The 22252-nt window shown below is 38.5% G+C and overlaps 1 pseudogene; it reads right to left on the bottom strand.

The window, feature by feature from the left end:
- Positions 1-20186: 20186 nt before the first annotated feature.
- On the bottom strand, positions 20187-20901 carry LOC122745048 (annotated as a pseudogene).
- Between the last annotated feature and the right edge of the window lie 1351 nt (positions 20902-22252).

The raw sequence follows: 22252 nt of genomic DNA, 5'->3' as shown, positions 1-22252 counted from the left end.
TATGAAGCCTATGGTCATTTTGACCAAGCCACACTCTTTCACGAGTACTTCAGTCAGTGTACTACAAATGCAATGACCACTGCTCAAAAGCTTGATTAGCTAGACATTCTACTTCCCAAGGAGAATCAAAAATAGACATTTTTGCCCATTGAGCAAATGGCATGAAATTTGCCATCAAACTAGCTTCTCTAGATCACTATGAGTGGTAGTAGGGATGAAAAAATTATTTAAAATAAGATTAAGGAATTAAAAGAAACAATAGGGAGAATTATATGAGCTGTTATGAATGTCAATTACTAGTTCATTTAAAAATTATGAGACAACTTCATTCAGCTTCCACCTTTGCTTTTATCATTTGCCTTGGTAGTCACTTCCAAATGTTTGACTTAGAAGTTACTAAAAACAATTAAAAACTGGTCTTCATTCTCTACTTGTCAGGAGCTAGACACTTTCCCCTTTTCCAGCTCACGTTCTCCTCCTCCACAGGGGCATAATCTAGTGAGTGTGACCTGAACAGGTGATGGTGGCACCTGCAAAGGTTATTAAAAACTTATTGGGGGGCAGCTAGGTGGCGCAGTGGATAGAGCACTGGCCCTGGATTCGGGAGTATCTGAGTTCAAATCTGGCCTCAGACACTTAACACTTACTAGCTGTGTGACCCTGGGCAAGTCACTTAACCCCACTTGCCTCACTAAAATAAAACAAAAACAAACAAACTTATTGGATGCTGACTGAGAGGAGCAGAACATTGTACACTGTAACAACAACATTGTGTGATGAACAATGGGGATAGACTTGACTCTTCTAAGCAGTGTAATATCCAAAACAGTTTCAAAGAACTCATGATAGAAAATGTTTTCAACATCCAGAAAAAAAAAGAACTGTGAATTATGAGTGCAGATTGAACCATACTGTTTCTACTTTTGGACTGTTTTTTTTCCTTATTTTTTTTTTGAGGTTTTTCCCTTGTGCTCTGATTCTTCTTTCACAAAATGACTAATGTGGAAATATATTTAATATGATTGTACATATACAACCTATATCAGACTGCTTTCTGTCTTGGGGAGGAGGGAGGGGAGAGAGGATGGGAGCAAAAAATTTGGAACTAAAAATCCTGTGAAAACAAATGTTGAAAACTATCTTTATATGTAACTGGAAAATAATAAAATACTTTTAAAAATTATTGGAAGGTTCCAAATTACCTGTTATATAGTCTTTACCCTTGGTATGGATTTCTTATATCCAACCATAGTAGAAACCTTGCTCCTATATAATAGCAATAAAATTGGTAAGGTGAGGAAAAGGGGGAAAATTAAATGGAGGTCAAGATGTCTCTGCTACTACAATCCCAGGCGTACCTCTGGGCCAAAGCTTACTGGTTGTCTGTAGCACTCACCACTTTTCTTTATTCCTATAATTATAGCAAATGTCTTATGAAATAAATAAGAATTGTTTATCTTTATTAATAGAACATTGGTTGCCCATTTAGAGTACCAAAGAAAATTATATGAGTACCCAGTAAGTGATACCAAAAGTAAGGAAGTGAGCAATTCTATCTGACATCATCAGGAACTAAAATATTTTATGCATCCTCAGGCCTCAAGTCTATTTTATCGTTTTATCTGAAGCAAATAAATAGGACAACACACACATATTGGTGCTTTATGTATGAACAATAATTATTTCATAGGAAAGTAAATTCTGTAATTTACAGAGAATTCTTTATTGAAAGTAAAGAGGAATAAACTCATTCTGAGTTTAGCTGGTCTAACACTTTTTATAGGACATTATATACTCTTATATTCATCTCTGTTACCTAGCTTTGTTTCCGTTCTTTGTGTATATACACACATACATATACACATGTGTGTATACATATATACACATACATTTATATATGCACATGTGTATACATATTTTTCTTAATACCTTGTTTACTTTAGTGGAAATGCATTAAAATTGTATATAATGGAAATTTACAGTTCAAATTGTTTATTTTTAACATTTTTTCTTTTAAAATTTTGAGTTCCGGGGCAATTAGGTGGCGCAGTAGATAAAGCACTGGCCCTGGATTCAGGAGGACCTGAGTTCAAATTTGGCCTCAGACACTTAACACTTACTAGCTCTGTGACTCGTTGTCCCACAAAAACAAAAAAACAAACAATAAAATTTTGAGTTCCAGATTCTCTCCCTCCCTCCCACTCTCCCCCACCCACTGAGAAGGCAAAAATATAATATCAGTTATACATGTGAAATCATGCAAAACACATTTTCATATTAGCCACATTGAAAAAAACAAAAAAAGAAAGCAAGAAAATTGTACTTCATTTTGCACTCAGAGTTCATAATTTCTTTCTCTGGAGGTGGATAGAATTTTTTTTCATGAGCCCTTAGGAATTGTCATGATTATTGACTTCATCAGAGTAGCTAAGTATTTCAAAGTTGACCATCATTGCAATATTGCTATTACTATGTATAATGTTCTCCTGGTTCTCACTTCACTTTACATCAGTTCATATAGGTCTTGCCATGTTATTGGGTTTTTTAGAGCCCACCTTTCATCATTTCTTACAGCACAATAGTACTACTCCTTCATAATCATATTTCACAACTTGTTCAGCCATTCCCCAATTGAAGGGCATCCCCTCAATTTACAATTCTTTGTCACCACAAAAAGAGCTGCTATAAATATTTTTGTACATATAGGTCCTTTTCTTTTTACTTTGTTGTCTTTGTAGGTACACATTTAGTGGTGATATCATTAGATCAAAAGGTATACACAATTTTGTAGTACTTTGGAAAGTAGTCACAGATTTTTCTTCAGAATGGTTAAATGGGTTAGTTCACTACTCTACCAACAATTCATGAATGTACCTATTTCCCCTCATCCCCTCTAGCATTTGTCATTTCTCATCAGTGTGAAGTAGTACCTCAGAGTTGTTTTAATTTGCATTTTCCTAATCAATTGTGGTTTAGAGCATTTTTTTTTTGTGGGGCAGTTGGGGTTAAGTGACTTGCCCAGGGTCACACAGCTAGTAAGTGTTAAGTGTCTGAGGTTGGATTTGAACTCAGGTCCTCCTGAATCCAGGGCCAGTGCTCTATCCACTGCGCCACCTAGCTGCCCCCTAGAGCATTTTTATATGACTATTGATAGCTTTGATTTCTTCTTCTGAAAACTACCTGTTTATATCCTTTAACCATTTATCAACTGGAGAATAACTTTAATTTTTATAAATTTGACTCAGTTCTATACTCAGTATATATTATATGGGTTTTTGTTGTTGTTGTTGTTGTTGTTTTTTTGGTGAGGCAGTTGGGGTTAAGTGACTTGCCCAGGGTTACACGGCTAGTGTTAAGTGTCTGAGGCCAGATTTGAACTCAGGTCCTCCTGAATCCAAGGCCATTGCTCTTTCCACTGTGCCACCTAGCTGCCCCTGTATTTTATGTTTTGAAAAATTATTTGTGCTAAATTGTGTTTTTGTAAAAATTATTGATGATTATATATTAGTGGCCATTGCACCTGTTTTGGCAGTAAACATTTATTATTAATTAATATCATATATACCAGTAAAGAATTGACTGCATGTCTCCCTAACTTCCTCGTAGTCTTGGGCCTTCACACCTACATACCTATGAGTGTGCACGAAGCAACAGCATTTGGAGCCAAGAGCAAGAACCTTGTGTGGTCAAGGCTTTTTATCCTCTTTTGATAGAGGTGGATCATTATACATTGATCAAAGCTAATTGGTTAGCATCATTGAATTCCCATGGTTGGCATGACCTGAGGATGCTCCAAATTAAAATGAGCTCTACCATGACATCAGGGAAAAGAATGCAAAAGACCCTTACTTAAGTTGCTCAAGGCAAAGTCCATTATCAAGGTGTCCTTCTATGAGCTAAACAAAAGAATCAATCTCCATTCCTTTTGTTCACATGAGCAGATTCCAGGCAGAGGCTGAACTTTCTGGGGTGAGGAGGAGAGACCAACTAAACTAATCTCTGGGTCCCCCCAAAGAAATCCACTATTAATAATTATTTTCTCTCAATTTGAAAAATGAGGCCTTTACCAGAAAAACTTGTAAAATTTTTGCTATTCACTCTCTGTGGTACCATTTAACAAAACGTAGTTTCCCTAGTAATCTCTTTCCATTAACTATTTTAGATTTTTCCTTGTCTGAGATCATGACTGATTGATTAAGAAGACTTTGCTTTGGTTACTTGGGTTTCAGCCTACAGTTGTCTCAGCAGGCACACTTCATCTGCCCAAGTTAGTGAAGGAACAAAGTATAGTGGAGAGAACGTCAGACACGGAGTCAGGAAGACCTGGTTCAAGTTCCATTTCCAGAACTAGCTGCGTGGCCATGCATAAGTTATTGAAACCTCCCTGAGGCTCAGCTGCCTTATCTGTAAAATGGGGATACTAATCCCTGTGGCACATTTTCCCCAAGGTTGTTGTATGTGAGAGCCTTTGAAACTTTAAAGAGCTATATAAATGTCAGCAGTTCTATGATGATGATTCCTGAAGGTTCACAGGTAGTGGATGCATCAACTCTTTTTTGGTTTTGGGGGGTTTTTTGTGGGGCAGTGAGGGTTAAGTGACTTGCCCAGGGTCACACAGCTAGTAAGTGTCAAGTGTCTGAGGCCAGATTTAAACTCAGGTCCTCCTGAATCCAGGGCTGGTGCTCTATCCACTGCACCACCTAGTTGCCCCTCCCCCCACCCCTGCCCCATCAATAGATGTCGAAAACAACAGCATGCCTTTTCTGAACCTTGGTATTAGAAACTTGTAAGGAGCAATGAGTGTGAGTGTGAACAGCATATCAAACACTAGGTTTATCAGTCTTTCAGAAGAGACATGCCAAGTCTTCATTTATTTACTCTAATTTAAACTTTTCTATTTTATTTAATTATAATTCTATTCCTGGTTCAGAGCCTTATCTCTAAATGCACTTTTCTCAAAGCAAAGAAAAGAGAAACATGAAATTAGAATTTGTCTCAACCACAAATATAAATTGAGTATATTGTTCTAGCCACTTTCCTGATGGGAATAGGCATGGAGTTTTCCCAGGGTTGGAAGAAAGTATCTTAAAAATAATCAATGCCTAATAAATGTTTTTTTTAATTCAACTGTGTACTAATTTCTGCTTTATCCCAGATACCTCTCCTTGTTATTGCACCACTATATTTGTGCTCTTGAGGGTCTGGGAAGTACCTAGAAGCCTAACTGGAACCAGGCCTCAAATGCTCTTAGTCCATTTGTAGTGATCCAAAGAGTGCAACTAGATGGCTCAGTGGATAAAGTGCCAGACTTGGAGTCAGGAAGACTCATCATTCTGAATTCAAATCTGGCCTCAGACACTAGCTGTGTGACCCTAGGCAAGTCACTTAATCCTGTTTGTCTCAGTTTCCTCATCTATCAAATGAACTGGAGAAGGAAGTAGCAAACTATTCCAGTATCTTTGCCAAGACAACCCCAAATGCGGTCACAAAGAGTTGGAATGACTGAAAACAACTGAACAACAACAATAAAATGGTCCAAAGGGATACCCATGAAGAGACAAACCAGGTCAGCTTTGTGTGCATGTGTGTCCAAGAGCAATGGAACTATTGTTGGAAGAAGTAGTTTGATTCATGCTATTAAATATACTCCTTCTCTTGCTGTCAGACATGTTCACAACAACTCATACCCACCTCTAAGCCTCCTTGGCTCCAGCAATGCTAAGGCTCTCTTTTCCCAAACTCCCCCACCCATCCAACTTCTGTGTCAGCAGCATGCAGGAATGTGTGGTAATCGCATTCCATGGTAGTGCAGAAACTAGAAGGAGCTGCATTCAGGCATAAAGATGTTGACATTAGGCAGTGAGCATTCTATGTGAAATTCTGCTGCAGGGGATAGTAATTATATTCTGCATTTTTAAGATAGCCTTTAACAACAAGAGACTGGTGGTGGTGATTTAGAGGCCCATCAGTTCATCTTCCTGAATTCAAATCCAGCCTCAAACACTTGCTGGCTATGTGACCCTGGGCAAGTCACTTAAGCCTGTTTGCCTCAGTTTCCTCATCTGTAAAATGAGCTGGAGAAGAAAATGACAAACCACTCCATTCTCTCTGCCAAGAAAACTCCAAAGTGGGTCATGAAGAGTTAGATGTGGCTGAACAACAACAACAATATTCCCAAAGAAGGTGCTGAACAAACCAGTTAGTATAAAAGTGAGAGTGAGAAGGAATGAACTAGGGTAGTTTTGAGGGAAAACTCTGAATCCTAACCCCTTATGTCAACTTCTGTTGCTCTTAGCTGCTTTGGTCAGATTGACTGGATATCCAGAGCATGTCTTGTGTTTATGTAGGAGGTGTCTGAGAGGTCCACTGGTTGAGTCTGTTCTGGGTTGCCACACTTGCAGAATAGAACAGGGACCTGGGCAATCTTACCCCCTAGAGAAAGAAAAGATATGAAGTCAAAAACCGCCTCACATACATCCCAGCCTGAGATGCTTTCATGTACCAGAAGCACTCTTACTTCACCTATGATGGTAACAGCAGCAGAGAAGAGTGACTTCTAGCATTATTCTGAGAGTCTTCTGCGCATTTATATAGCAGAGAGGCCCTGGGGAGATATGACCTTCTATAAGTGTGTTTGTCAGAGTTTGCAGTCTCTTGTTGTTATTCAGTCGTTTTTCATTTGTGTCTGATTCTTCATGACCCCATAGAGTGGTTCATGACCATTTCATGGAGTGGTTTGCTATTTCCTTCTCCAGCTCATTTTATAGATGAGGAAACTGAGGTAAACAGGGTGAAGTGACTTGCCCAGGATCACACAGCTAGTAAGCATCTGAGGCCAGATTTGAACTCAGGAAGATGAGTCTTCCTGACTCCAGTCCCAGCACTCTATCTACACTGTGCCACCTAGTTGTCCATTGCTGTCTCTAAGCCCTTCTATTGTAGTATGATCCAACTAATAACACTTGCACCTTAATTTTTAACTCATTTTATGTAATCCTAAAAGTTCTTGGTCTTTTACCAGCTATTGTGCTCATAATCTTTTTTTTTTTCTACTAGTCTGGTGGGAAGTTCTCTGTCTCATCCCATACATTTGGGGAAGTGTGTTCACTTCTCAAAACATTCTTGGGTAAGTGGGGGTTACCCTGACAAGAGTCATAAAGAATGGTGAAATAGCAGTTGGCAAGAACTCAATCTTTTACCCTGAATTTTTGCTATATAAGTAAAATTTCTTATCTAATTATTTTATTTAGAATATGGTCCTTAGACCAAATAGTGGAGAATTGGACACCAGTAAGATGTACCTGTCACTGTCATCTGCTCTCATCACACTTTTTGAAGACTTTAAAGACTTTGTTTTGGTTGTTCAGTCATTCAGTTGTATCCAACTCTTCGTGAGCCCATGGACCATATCACACCAATACTGTCCATGGGGTTTTCATAGCAAAGATACTGGAATGGTTTGCCATTTCCTTCTCCAGTAGATTAAGGTAAACAGAGTTTAAAGATCACATAGCTACTAAGCATCTGAGGCCAGAATGAACTCGAGTTTTCCTGACTCCAGGCCCAGTGCTCTATCCACTGAGCCACCTAGCTGCCTTAAGGACTTTACCAGCAGTTGAATATTCTTATTTTTCTCTTGAATCATAATTTTACCACTAGATGGGACCTTAGAGAGTCATCTATACCAGCCTCCTCATTTTGTGGGTGAGAAAAGTGAAAACCAGAGAGCTTAAATGAACCCAAGGTCATACAAATAGTAAATGACACACACCTATGTATTATATACATATATACATATGTATATACAGTAACAGATAGCATTATTAGCCTGTCAGATTTACATATAAAAGAAAACAAGATATAAGAGATTTAGATTTTTATATACAGCAAAGTATTTTGGTTTTCATGTCTAATCTCAAAGTATATAATTTATAAATAGAATTGCCCCTGTAGTAGTATTTCTTGAAATTTTTCAGTGCTTCTTGTTCAGTTGTGTCCACCTCTTCATGACCCCATGGACCACAGCACACTGGGCCCTTCTATCCTCCGCTATCTCTCAAAATCTGTGCAAGTTCATGTTTGTTGCTTCCATGACAATATTGATCTATCTCATCCCCTTTTCCTTTTGTGTTCAATCTTTCCCAGCATTAGGGTTTTTCCAGGAAGTCCTGTCTTCTCATTATGTGTCCAAAGTATTTAAGCTTCAGCTTCAGTATTTGACCTTCTAGTGAATAGTGTGAATTAATTTCTTTAAGGATTGATTGATTTTATCTCCTTGCTGTCCAAGAAACTTTCAAAAGTCTTCTTCAGCACCACAATTTTAAAGCATCGATTTTGCGGCACTTAGCCTTCCTTATAGTCCAACTCTTATAGCCATACATTGTTAGTGGAAAAACCATAGCTTTGACTCCATTGACCTTTGTTGACAAGGTGGTGTCTCTATTTTTTTTCATATGCTGTCCAGATTTGCCATAGCTTTCCTTCCAAGGAGCAAGGAATTTTAATTTCATGGCTGCAGTTGCTGTCTGTAGTGATCTTTGAGCCCATAATTATAAAATCTGATACTGCTTCCATTTCTTCTCCCTCTATTTACCAGGAAGTGATGTGACCAGTTTCCAAGATGTTAGTTTTTTTTTTTTATATTAAGCTTCAAGCCAGCTTTGACACTCTCCTCTTTCACCCTCATCAAGAAGCTTCTTAATTCCTCTTCACTTTCTGCCATTATTCAGTGCACAATCACGTTAAAAACAGAAATTATAATTTGGGTAAGGAAGGAAATCTATCTGGCTAAGAATGCTATTTCACATCAACACGTATAATCTTTCTAATCAATCCTCAAACCTCAGAAGCAATCCACAACATATTTCCTATTGCCAATTCACCATTCCTTTCAACTTTTGTCAGGATAAAAGGTATATCTTTGGTTTCCTGAAAGCAACCCACCTGCCTGGAATAGGGATGAATGTTTTCTCTGGGTTGGGAGAAAGTGTCTTGCACACAATAGGTGCCTAATAAATACTATTCTAAATTTAATTAGAATCCTTCACTTCTAGTCTGAGCTCAGTTTCACCCTCCTGTCCTGATCCTACTTGCTGGTGTTTTCTCCCTCTTCAAATTACATCACATTTACTTAACAGTGAATATGTTGTATATTCCCAGAAAAAATGTAAACTCCTTGAGGGTGGAGAATCTTCATTTTTGTCTTTGGGTCCTTGGTGCCTCCCACAATGCTGGATACAGAGTAAGGGCTTAATATGCATTTATTGAGTTCAACTGACTTGAGCTGAATTCATTGAATTAAACCAGAAGGGCAATAAAATAGAAAGATATTAAAGGCATTAGAAGGATACAAAACTACAAACCCATTAAAATACTTTCTAAAGAACATTAACTATGATTGAATAGGGTCTGGGTAAGTGTTCAAAAGCTTACTCTGGAAGACTAAATGAATGATTAATATATTTGTTCTATAGGTGAAAAAGACATAATGGAGAAGAGACAGAGGTGGGCACCTGGAGCTATAATTTCTTTGGTATAAACTCCCAATGAAGGAGCTCCCTTTACTAATGAAGATCTGTAAAGTTCTTAGTTACCCAAGGCAGTGAGAGTTAAATGAATTGCCCAGTCACACAGCCAATATGCATTACAGGGAAGACTAGAATCCAGCCTTCTTGACTCCAAAGCTAGTTCTATATCCTGCTGCCTCTCCTAATATCTACAAAGCAATGTGATTCTTGGCAGTAAAAGATTATAAATGTAATCTAAGCCTCAATCCCATTGCTAGGCGACTTCCCTCACAACCTCATGGCTTCATAAGAGACAGGATGGAATTAAAGAAATTAGGAGAGAAGAATATCATCCCTTCAGGTTCTTCTAGCTTCCATCTTCAAGAGAGAAGATAGGCAATTCCAGCTTCTCTTCAAGGTCATGAATGGAGAAAGACTGAGAAAAGGCAAACATGTTGTAGAATTTTGATCCTATCCTGGGGAAGGAATATAAGGTAAAACTCTTGGGTTTCAGACAGTGGGGGCCAGAGTAGTCAGTGTTACATAATTTTTAATATGAAGTTTAAAAAATTCATATAGAGACTAGAAGGTAATCTTTATAATAAAGCTATTTCTATTTCAAAGAAAATTATTTTTAAAGGCTGTTATTAATTGGATTTCCATGAATACTATCAAACCTTCAACCCCTCTATTTCCTCCTTGTTTCAATCATCCCAACCACCAAACTCCTAAATCATCCCCCTTACTCCATCAAAATTCTTCCATTGAAGATTCCCACATTTTATTCCTCACTCTTCTGTGGATACCTTTGTTCTACTCTCTGCTAATTGAGACTCCTCAGGTCAGAGGCTGATTTTTTTAACCAAGCATGAAACTTTGAACTTGGGTTCAAAGAGTCAGTTGCACAAGTACAGGACAAGAGAGAACTGACTAGACATCATTTCCTTTGAAAATAATCTGGGGGATCTTTAGTGTACTCCAGACTAGTCAGCAGGAAAAGAAACTCAGATGCTAGTGGGCAAGTCACAATTGCGCTGAGCTTCAACTTCCTCACATATCAACTGAAAGAATTAAACTGCATGATCTCAAAGGTCCTTTCCAGCTCTGTGGTGCATTTATATTGCTGCTAGCACTAGAACAAGATACTCAATACATACTCGTGGAATGAGCCCCATTCTCAGAGAATACACCGAATGTTCTACATGGTTCTGGCCCACAGAAGCAGGTGTATCTGCTTCTGCAAAAGTGTGATAATGGAAGATGATAGAAGGGATCTTCTCCCCAGTTTGGAGCATGCACAAACATTCTGTAATGGCTTCCATTCTGTTAGCCAGTGGTGAACCAGGTGGCACAGTGGCTAGAGCGCAGGGCCTGGAGTTAGGAAGATCTGAGTTCAAATTTTATCTCAGACATTCACTATCTGTGTGAACCTAGGCAAGTCTCTTAACCTTTGTTTGCCTCAGTTTTCTCATATGTAAAATGGGGATACTAATAGTATCTGCCTCCCAGGGCTATCGTGAGGATCGAATGAGATAGTAAGTGTAAAACACTGGACACAGTGCCTGACACATAGTTAGTGTGTTATTGTTGTTCTGCTTTAGGTGTTAGCTCATTCTTCTCAGGGACTGAAGTGACAGGTAGGAAGAGTGTGGCATCTTCTTCAGTTGGGGGGGAAAGGGAGGGCCAAGTTGCAGCAAAGGTGCTTGGTCACTTCTGGCTCTTTCTTCACAGCAAATATATGTTTGTAAAAGCTAATTGAAGTTAGTTGATTAAATGAAACTGAAATACAAATCACTAGCACACTAGAACGCTCAAAGGGTGGCATTAAAAAAGACAGCACATCTTCTCAGGGCAATCCCTAAAACCCTAAGAGCGAGAGCCTCAACTTATCTAGAAGACTTTGAGTTCTAATGAGGATTCCCAGAGTTCATCTGAACCACATTTGTTTAAAACAAGCATTTTTAAAAGTGTGTAAGCCTGTTGATATGTTGCTTTTTTTTTTTTTGAGGGAAATGTGAATTATCTAAATTACTGTGCCAGTTCTCCACTTTCCATTGTGTGGGACATTGTCTAAGTTGAGGGTCATCTGTCATCAGAGCCAGAACAATTGATTCTTAAATTCCATTATTTGTGGCTAAGCATAATAGTTGCAGGACAATAATATATAGCTCACAGTGCCACAAGTAATAACAGTGAATAGTACCAGGATCAAGTGCTGGGCAGAAAAAAAGACATATTCCTCTGAGTGAGATATTTCTGAAGATGCATTCCAGCAGAATTACAGGCATGGCTGACTTTTGGAATTACTGGCAAAACTCTTCTAGGTCTGTTATCCCTAAAATTAACACCATGCCCAACACTCTCCACAAAGTGCTAATTGTTGTAGCAGGCAGAATGTCAAGACTAATATATTACTTTCCTTTCTTATCTGAAGAAAGGATTTCATTGCAACCACTCCTGTGGATGCTAGGGTAAGAGATGAATAATGAGCTTACTCAATCCACTTCTGCTCAGATTGTGATAAACTAGAGGCTGGACCTTTGATTTAATTGGCAAAGTGAGGAAAGTCCTAGCCTAACGGGTGGACGCTTTCCCTGTAATTTAGAGTCTTAGACAACTGACTAAAGCTCTTAAAAGATTTAATGGCTTTCCCAAAGTCATACAATCAGAGAGTCTGAGGTGAGATTTGAACCAGAGCTTCCTGGCTAGCTCTTCATCCTCTGCCACACAATTGAGTATGATTTCTTTCAATTCTAGTTGGGAGAAAGGTTCATGCATGTCTGCCTTGTTCCTATTTTTCTAATGACTACTTATATTAAAGTAGAGAATCCATCATCTTTTTTCTATTTCATCATTATATTCTGAGCTCATAAGTGTCCATGAATATCCATGAATGTTCATTTTATGGAATCACGGATTCAAAGAACTGGAAGTTCAAAAGCCATTTAGGGCAAACTGTAACTAAACAAGTATCTCCTTTATAACGTTGCTGACAGGTGGTCATCCCCCTCTGCTTGAAGACTTCTGGCAGAGGGGAACCTATGGTATCCTAAGGAAGACCATTTTCCTTTTGGGCAGCTATAATAGCTGGTAAGGGTTTTTTTCTTTTTTTCAAACCTAAATCTGCCTCTCTGCAATTTCCATGCATAACTTTTAGCTCTGTTCTTAGCCCCCTTCCTTCTCAGGTCATGCAGAACAATTGTAACTCCCTTTGCACATGGTAGCCCTTTAAATATCTGAAGACAGCTATTATATCACTCACAAGTCACTCCTTTTCCAGGCTAAGTATTCCCAGTTTCTTCAACTTACTCTTATACAGTATAGTGTCCTGTCCTCTCATCATCTAGGACAAAGCTTCTTTTTAAAAAATAATAGACATTTTAATTTAAAGTTTTGAGTTCCAAATTTTATCCCTTCTTCCTTTCCTCCCCTTCCCCTTCCCTGAGGTGGTAAGCAATCAGATATATGTTATATATGTGCAATTATGTAAAACATTATCATATTAGCCATTTTGTATAAGAAAACTTGAATAAAAGAAAAAATGAGAGAAAGTGAAAAATACTATGTTTCAGTCTGTGTTCCATCAGTATCAGTTCTTTCTTTGGAAGTGGATAATATGCTTCATCATTAGTCCTTTGGGATTGTCTTGTATCGTTGCATTGCTGAGAATAGTTAAGTCATTCACAGTTCTTCATCAAACAATATTGCTGTCTCTGTGCCCAATGTTCTCTTGGTTCTGCTCACTTCACTGTACATCAATTCATACAAGTCTTTCCAGGTCTTTCTGAAATATCCTGCTTGTAATTTCTTATAGCACAATAATATTCCATCACCATCATAAACTGCAGCTTGTTTAGCCATTCCTCAATTGATGGGTATCCTTTTGATTTCCAATTATTAGCTACTACAGAAAGAGCTGGACAAAGCTTCTAAATTGACCTGACAAATATATTTTTATCAAGCAAAACAAATGTCTACATTAGCCATGTCCAAAAAGGTAGGCCTTGTTCTGTATCTCAAATCTATCATATCTCAAGAGGTGTGTAACTTACAAAACATCCTTTTAAAAATATAGTCTAGGGGACAGCTAGGTGGCACAGTGGATAAAGCACCAGCCCTGGATTCTAGAGGACCTGAGTTCAAATCCGGCCTCAGACACTTGACACTTACTAGCTGTGTGACCCTGGGCAAGTCACTCAACCCCCATTGCCCTGCAAAATAAATATATATTTAATATATTTATATTTAATAAATATATAATTATTATATATGTATAATATATATATACAGTCTAGAGTTTGACCAGGAATTGAGTCAAATTTACTACTTTTTTATTTGAAGAATCTATCTTTCTTGGTTTTGAAGATTGAGATAACAGGATTCTATTTGCAGTCCAGTGACCCCTCTCCTGTTCTCCATGGTCTTTCAAAGATCACTGACAGGGGCAGCTAGGTGGCGCAGTGGGTAGAGCACTGGCCCTGGAGTCAGGAGTACCTGAGTTCATATTCGGCCTCAGACACTTAACACTTACTAGCTGTGTGACCCTAGGTAGGTCACTTAACCCCAATTGCCTCACTAAAAAAAAAAAAAATCACTGACAGTAACTAATAAGTTGAGTCAGTCAAGAAGCATTTATTAAGCAATTCCTATGTGCTGGATGGATACTGTATTGAGCAATAGAGATACAAAGAAAGATCAAAACAGTCCCTGTCCTCAAGGATTCTACAGCTGAATTAGGGAGATAACACACAAACTACTATACACAAATAAGATATATACAGGATAAATTGGAAATGCTCTCAGAGGGAAGGTAATGGCTAATGGCTATTGCTAATGGAGATACCTTTGCTTTGAGATCATCTCCAGTTTATACTGTATGTATCTTGTTTGTAGGACCAAGATTTCTTATAAGAGGATCTGGAAAGACTTCTTGTAGAAGGTGGGACTTTGAGTTTTGCTACAGAGGGCAAGAGTCATTGGGAAGTGATAGCAATGAAAAAAAAAAAACCCAACAAAATATTTTCCCCAAAATTCCAAGATTCTGACCTTTCCCTAAACCATAGAGTCACTTCTTTTTCTCATAAGGAAAATTGACCCAAAAGGGGAAATACATGCAAATTAAAAGAAAACATTCCATTAGCATTTTATTCAAGAAATACCAAGAAATAATTTTTAAACTATACAACAATTTTAGGTTATGGACAATCAAGGAACTGAGGCTAGAGGGGCAAGGGGAAAATTTAAATATCTGTGTTTAGATCTTATCTTCCTAGATTTATAAGCTCCTCTCCCCCAACCATGCAGCAAAGCCTAAACCTGTGATGCTAAGATTGGTTCCTACCTCAAGGGGATTTTAATGGGACCAGGACTCTATCTGATTTAAATTTTGTATTTCCCCTACCATCTGGTACAGTTATCTGCACAAATAGGTATTAAACAAATGTTTGTGAAGTAATGGTAGCTTGGAAGGAAAGGGATGAGCACTTTATAATATTATCTCATTGGGTCCTCAGAACAACCTATTATAACTATCATCCTTTTTTACAGTTGAAGAAACTGAGGCAAAGGTTAAATAACTTGCCCAGGGTCACACAGCTAAGAAGTGTCTGAGGCAGGATTTGAACTCAGATCTTCCTAAATACCAGCCTAGTGTGCCACCTAGATGGTACTATGGAAGAAAAAGAGAAGGATGATGGAAAGGAAGGACAATGATGGTGAGGAAGAAGGGAGTGAGAAGACGCTGCTGTTACTCCTCTGGCCATGAAATAATCATTTCAGCCACATTCTAACAGCTGCCTGCTCTGCACCCGCAGATTCTATTTCTATGATGCTGGGTTTGGTTCCTTTCATGAGGGAACTTTATAAGAAATACTAAAGCTGGGGAAGGAAGTTCCCTCATTGCTCAGTTGTCTTTGATACTAATATATACTCCTCCTCTTTGTCTCCTCGCTGCCTTCAGCTGCCACAGGTTGTCTGATTCTCAATCAACTGCCTTAGACTTTGATTCCCCTCCTGTCTTCTGACTCATCTTTTTTTTTTTTTTTGGTTGCTCTGTCCTGGTTTTCTGTCTGAACTGACTTTTGCTATTTGAGCTGGCCTTGTTATCTGCTTGACCACCCACCCTCTTGCTGACTTCAGCACAACAGGGCTGACAACTGTTTCTGTTCAATATTTACCTTTCTTGTTTTCTTTCTTTCCTTTCCACCCCCCACCCCCAGTATTTTTTCATTTATTTAATTCTTAAAAACCAAAGTACTGGAAAGATTAAGGTACTGGATGGTAGGAGAACAAAATAAGTCTATAAGTTCAAAATAATTATAGAATCAATGTCACAAACCAATGATTTTGAGTCCCTTGGAAACAGGGAATCTCTTATCTGAGAGAACCTCTCATTTGCACTGTTTATATCTTAGAGAAGGTGGGCCGAAAGTCACAAATATTTAATAACTCCTTATTTTCTGTTTTTAATTTACAATACTATGTCATAATATACAGTAGATATAAGAAATGAATTTCTATTATGTGTAAAACACGAAATCTCATAAATGGCAAAAAATAAAGAAAAAATAATTTTCAAAACGCTTTTAAAACATCAGACTCCTTCATGACTTTTGGCCCACCTGTATGAACATGACTGTTTGTATGTCATCTCCTCCATTAGAATCTAAACACTTGGGGGCAGCTAGATGGCGCAGTGGATAAAGCATTGGATTCAGGAGGACCTGAGTTCAAATCCAGCCTCAGACACTTGACACATAACTAGCTGTGTGACCCTGGGCAAGTCACTTAACCCTCATTGCACTGCAAAAAAAAAAAAAAACAACCAAACAAACAAACAAAAAGAAAGAATCTAAACACTTTGAGGACAGAGAAGATGTTTTTGCCTTTCTTTGTATCCCTAGCCCTTAGCACAGTCCCTTGAACATAGCAAATGCTCATTGACTAACTGGTTCCTATCTCTGATGAAAGGATATTGTAAAATCTTCAGCACAAAATAAATTTATAACACACGTCATAAGTACTTTTTTCAGAGGAAGAGAGTGAAAAAATCAGACAAATTCTATCTGATATCTTTCTGATATCCTGAATCAATTGACCCCAACTAGTGCCCTTTGTTGATTTTCTTGGTCCTGACTCTTCATGCGGACCTCTGACTTCTCATTTCCTGGTTCTGATTAAAAGGAAGAAGGGGAATGGGCAAAATCTTAGATTCACAGAATTTCAAAGTTAGCAGTGACCTCAGAGTCCATTTTTGTTCAACTCACACCCAAACAAGCATCCCCTCTAAAGACCTCTAGAGAAAGACAACCATAGGCATTGATGAGAAAAGAGATTTGTTTATAAGAAGTAAGATTGGATAAGTAAGTATAACAGAGTAAAAGGCAAGAGCTCATGAAATAAGGAAAGGGCTGGGGTAAGGCCCATCGATTCCTCCACATTGTTCCTCAGTGATACTCCTAAATCACAGGTCTATGTCACCCCCCACCCTGACTCAATAAATACCGGTGGTGGCTGCCTATCTCTTCCACGATTAGCCCTCTGATGTTCAAAGCTCTTTATAACCTGCCTCTCTCCACCTTTCCAGTCTACTTAACTCTTACATTCTCCACACATACGCCCCCCACTACTCTGAGATCCAATGACATGACTCATAGTCCTCAAATTAGACACTATAGCTTTTTTCTCGGCTCTGCCCCATGCCTGGAATTCTTTCTTTCCTCATCTCTGCTTCCTGGATTTCTGGCTGCCCTCAAGTCTCAGCTAAAATCCCATCTTTTATAAGAACCTTTTTCTGATCCCCTTCTTTCTATTGCCTTCCCTCTGTTGAGGAAATATACATGCATGCATATATACATATATACACATATATTATAGATGTATTCTATATCTATAATATATAAACACACACACATATATATATAAACACACATACAGAGAAAGAGTATATGTGTGTATCTTCCCCCTCCCCCACATATAGCTTTTTTGTATACAGCTGCTATTTGCAGATTGTCTCCCTCATTAGATAGTGTGAGCTCCTTGGAGACAAAGATTGTCTTTTGCTTTTCTTTGTGTACCCAATACTTAGCCCTTTTCCTGGCACACAGTAGGTGTTTCATAAATGTTTAATGACTTACTGACTGACTTCTCTAATAGCCACCCAATCTAATGCCCCTGATTTTTAAAACAGACGAAATAAAACAAAATACAGTCTTATGCTATGCATCCCACTGCCTCTAGCTTTCCCCTCCTGGAATTCACCTCGGGGGCTTGAGTTTAATGTCATTGTGACTACATTGCCATTCCATATGTCTAAGAAGGTCATGACACCTTGCTCTCTGTGGATTCTTCTTTCTTCAAAAGATCCTTAAAACTCTGACTATAAAGAGACACTCCCCTCTGCTCAGTCCTGATCCTGGGTTAGCTTCCTCTCCAACTTTCTTTCCATTCTGGGAAGAAATGCAACTCTGAGGGTATTTAGCAATTTAGGCCCCCTTTCCAGGCAACCAGTCCAGACCTTGCCGGAAGGACAGTTATATTTCTATGAGACTGATCCATCTGATGTCAGGAGTTGCTGAAAATAGACTTTCTCTGAGTCTGCCATTGGAATATCCTCCAGGTCTGGGAGTCTGACCTCTCCCAAAGCATACTTCAAGTCTGGCATTTGACTAGAGAGTGATGTGGCAACTATAATGAATCGATTATCACAAGGTAGGCCAGTGTAGTAAGTCATATTAGATAACAATACTGCAATAGCCAGAGTAATTACAAAACATTTCATGAGGAGTAATATGGAATTTCTTTTTTGGGGGGGAATTTCTTATAAATAAGACTGCTTACATTGCAGTGGTTAGAGATATTCATTCCCAAGCACACATCCTCAAATTTCAAAATGTTACTTTTCAGTATATTCATTTACCTAAACACCTGAGTGTTACTTTATTCAAAAACCCTATAAAATTAATCAAGGAAGAGAGGTTTCTAGGGGTAACTCTCAAAAGTCATATGGTATGAGCATGTTATTGGCTCCCAAAGTATCACTTTAATTGATTTTATTTTTGGCAAGGCAATAGGGGTTAAGTTACTTACCCAAGGTCACACAGCTAGTAAGTATCAAGTGTCTGAGGCTGGATTTGAACTCAAAGGTATCACTTTTAATAAAGCCAAATAAGTGATGCAGTGGATAGTATGCCTCAGTGTCTGTCCTCAAACACCTACTTAGCTGTGTAACCCTGGGCAAGTCCCTTAACCCTGTTTCCCTAAGTGTCTTCATCTGTCAAATGAGCTGGAAAAGGAAATGCAATGTCTTTGCCGTGAAAACCCCAAGTCACGAAGACATGGGCCCAACTGAAAACAACTGAAAAAAATCCTTATTGGCAATTTTCCATAGTAAACAGTATAGGTTGTCTACTAACATCATTTGTAGGGATATTTATTTTTATCCATGCTGTCCAAATATAAATGGATGAAGTTCACCTCTACAGATACTTGAGCTTAAGTAAGTTACTGAAGATTTTTTTAAAATATATTTAATTGAATCCCATGATAATAATGTACCATATCCTACCTGTACAACATTATCCATTCTAATGGGTCCTATCCATCTTTGCTTCTGTTTGACAAGTATGAGGAGGACCACATAAAACCTCTTTCACTCCCTTTGCCATAAATGATGGGAAAAGCTAAGTGGAGATTACCTGTGCATTAATTCTCTCTGTCTTGCCTGTGAAATACAGAATAACTTCCTTTTTACTGTAAATTCCAACATGCTTTCTTCAGTTTTCATGTTATTACGTAATGGTAAAAACTACAAGATTTTAGATTCCTTGAAGTTCAGATGCTTCTAATTCTATTGTTAACAACATATACTTAAGAGCAAATTTCATGACCAAATCTGAAAGCACTAGCAAAACTACATTTTACGAAATACATAAATAATAATATAAAAATAATTTTTATGTTCTTAAACGAGCAAAGAGACTTTAGGTCTGTAAAGGGCACTAAAATAAGCATTATATACACATACACATATATATCATACATTTTCTTAAAATGTCCTTCTTTGCAATGACTTGGAAATTGTCAGAATTTTTATATCTTTAGATATGCCTCAGTTGTACTCAAAGGTTACTGAATATAATTTAGAGAATCTGATTGCTTTGTTAAAATACACTTTTTCACCAGATTTAACTAATAATTCTTTTCCCCCTGTCTAGCTGTTGTTTTTTAATTCCAGGCTAGTCTAAGTTTTTAACATATACTCATCTGGACCACAAAGGGCCTCAGAAGTCATAGGATAGCAGGATGATACCACAGGGAATGGAAGACTACTCTTTTCAAAATATTAGCAGCAGCTTTAGTACAAATAGGCTTAATCCCTAGACATGTCCTGTCCACTGGAGGTAGAAGGAAGGATGTTGGCTGTGGGTAAGAAGCTGCAATGCAATAATCCAGCTTTCCATGGGGGGAAGGGCCCAATGGAATAAAAGAGAACTGGGCATCATTAGAAAGGACCTGATAGAATAAGGAGATATTCCATGGAGATGGAATACCAATATTTCTCATTTTTCTACTACCATCTCAGGACAGAAAGCCAAGTGGCTCAAGCAAGGAGGTAAAGCTAGTCACATTCTGCAATGAAAAGTAGACAGCAGGTAAAGGAGAGGCCAGGCAAGCCCCAGGTCAAAAGGCCTTCTCAGTAGGTGACTGCATGTTTTCAACAAAAATGCAGATGAGTTGTTCCAACTTCTGGGCAGCCAGGCACCCAGCCATCAGTACATCTTGATGATTTGCTATCTCCTGGCTTTTGTAGTCCAATCCAGATTTGTTGATGATAAGTGAGAATCCAAAGGGTTGAAAGCCACAATGCCTGGCCACTGCCATCTCTGCCACTGCGCCCATGCCAACAGCATCAGCTTCCAGTTTCTGTAAAGACCCACACTCCCTCGTGGTTTCAATGTTGGGGCCTCCCACCATAATGTAGGATCCTTTCTGCAGTGGCTAATCCAGATCCATTTCCTTCTGTCTCAGAATTCAGTCCTAGGCATTGTTAGGATCTCAGATCAGCAAAACATCCCCAACTTTACACTCAGCGTTTAACCCAATTAAGCTGTACATATTCACATACACCCCTCACCGGGAATACCACCCTCCAGAGTGGGGCATCATCACACAGCATTTTCCATTTAAGTATCCAAGCACTATACATGACCTGCTACTGTATTTTGAGGGAAGTTAGGTATCTCACTATAGTCAAAGGCCTGAAATTGGGTCAGTCTATTTGCCAACCCCCCCCCCCCCCCAATCCAGAACCACAAGTCACTGACATCTGTTTAGTATAGGAAAAAAACCACTCAGCAGTTGTCCTATAATCCTCATACTTGAATTCATTCTCCATGGCTCCCTCGTGGCCTCCTGCTCCACCCTGTCTCTGTCTCCTTTCCTCCCTCTGCTCTACTGGGTCCTGAATATCTCAGTAAGCAAGGACTTCACTAATCATTTTTTTTTTTTTTGTGGAGCAATGGGAGTTAAGTAACTTGCCCAGGGTCACACAGCTAGTAAGTATCAAGTGTCTGAGGCTGGATTTTAACTCAGGTCCTCCCGAGTCCAGGGCCGGTGCTTTACCACTGCGTCACCTAGCTGCCCCCATTCACTAATCATTTTTAAAAGCCCTGTAATTTCTTTGTCTTAAGTATTATTTTCACTCTTATCTTTCTCCCTAAATCTGCCCTTCTTTCAAACTTCCCAATTTTTGTTGAGAGCACAACATCCTTACAATCAGCAGGCTCACAACCTCAGTCAACCTTAACCTTTGGGTCTCATTTACTCATCTGTAGAATAAGTGGCCTCTGAAATCACTTCCAGCTTTACAGCTTTGATCCTTTGTTCAAAATCTTTTCTTGTGGGGAAAGTATGCCAGAGTTTTGCCCGACCGCAATAGACTTGAGGACTCAGAGTCACTGTGGTGCAGCAATGAGACATCAGAGCCAGACTTTATTGAGCATGGCTTTTCATAGTAAATAAATCACTTGTATTCATCTCATACTCTGTCTTTTCCTCTTTTCTATACCTAAGAGGAACACAACTGAATTTGATCTGGGGTAGTGAGATACCCGTGTGAAGGTATTTTTGAATCAATAGCAATTTTAGTTTTAGGAATGAATTGAAATAATTAAATATCAAAAGAAATTTAAGCATTAGGAGTGAGGAAGGGCACACCTTAATAATAGTATTATGTGAATGCAATCTATAAAGCAGAATAAATGGAAAGGAACCTTTAAAGACCACATAATGACACTGGATTAACTACAAGACAATGCAGAGGTTATCAAAGGAGGAAATTCTTCCCACTAATCTAAGGATTACATGAAAAGGATGCAATATTTGTTCATAAGCACAATGGAGGTAATGGCATTAACTCAAGAGGATCCCGTGGCTGGTCCTGAAGTTTTTGTTTGTGTTTTGTCAAAGATTCATGTTCTTCAACATTATGGGTGATGCAATTTTTTCCCTGTAAACAACTACTTTTTTTTTAGCTATAATCCCAATAACTGGGCTGCTTGGTCAAAAGGTATGTATATGTATATCTTTTTTTTTATTTTATTGTATGGTTTCTTATTCAAAGAATGACATTACTTCAAAAAACTTTCAGTAAGGTCAAGGGCCTATCTTCAAATGGAGGACCAAACAGTAACTAACAGCAAAAGGAGGAATGATCCACCAGCTCAGCTTACTCTCCTTTGGCTGCC

This window comes from Dromiciops gliroides, chromosome 1 (genome assembly GCF_019393635.1).
Source record: "Dromiciops gliroides isolate mDroGli1 chromosome 1, mDroGli1.pri, whole genome shotgun sequence".
NCBI lineage: Eukaryota > Metazoa > Chordata > Mammalia > Microbiotheria > Microbiotheriidae > Dromiciops > Dromiciops gliroides.
Note: the sequence above shows the minus strand (reverse complement) of the source record. Positions and strands in the feature narration are given on the sequence as shown.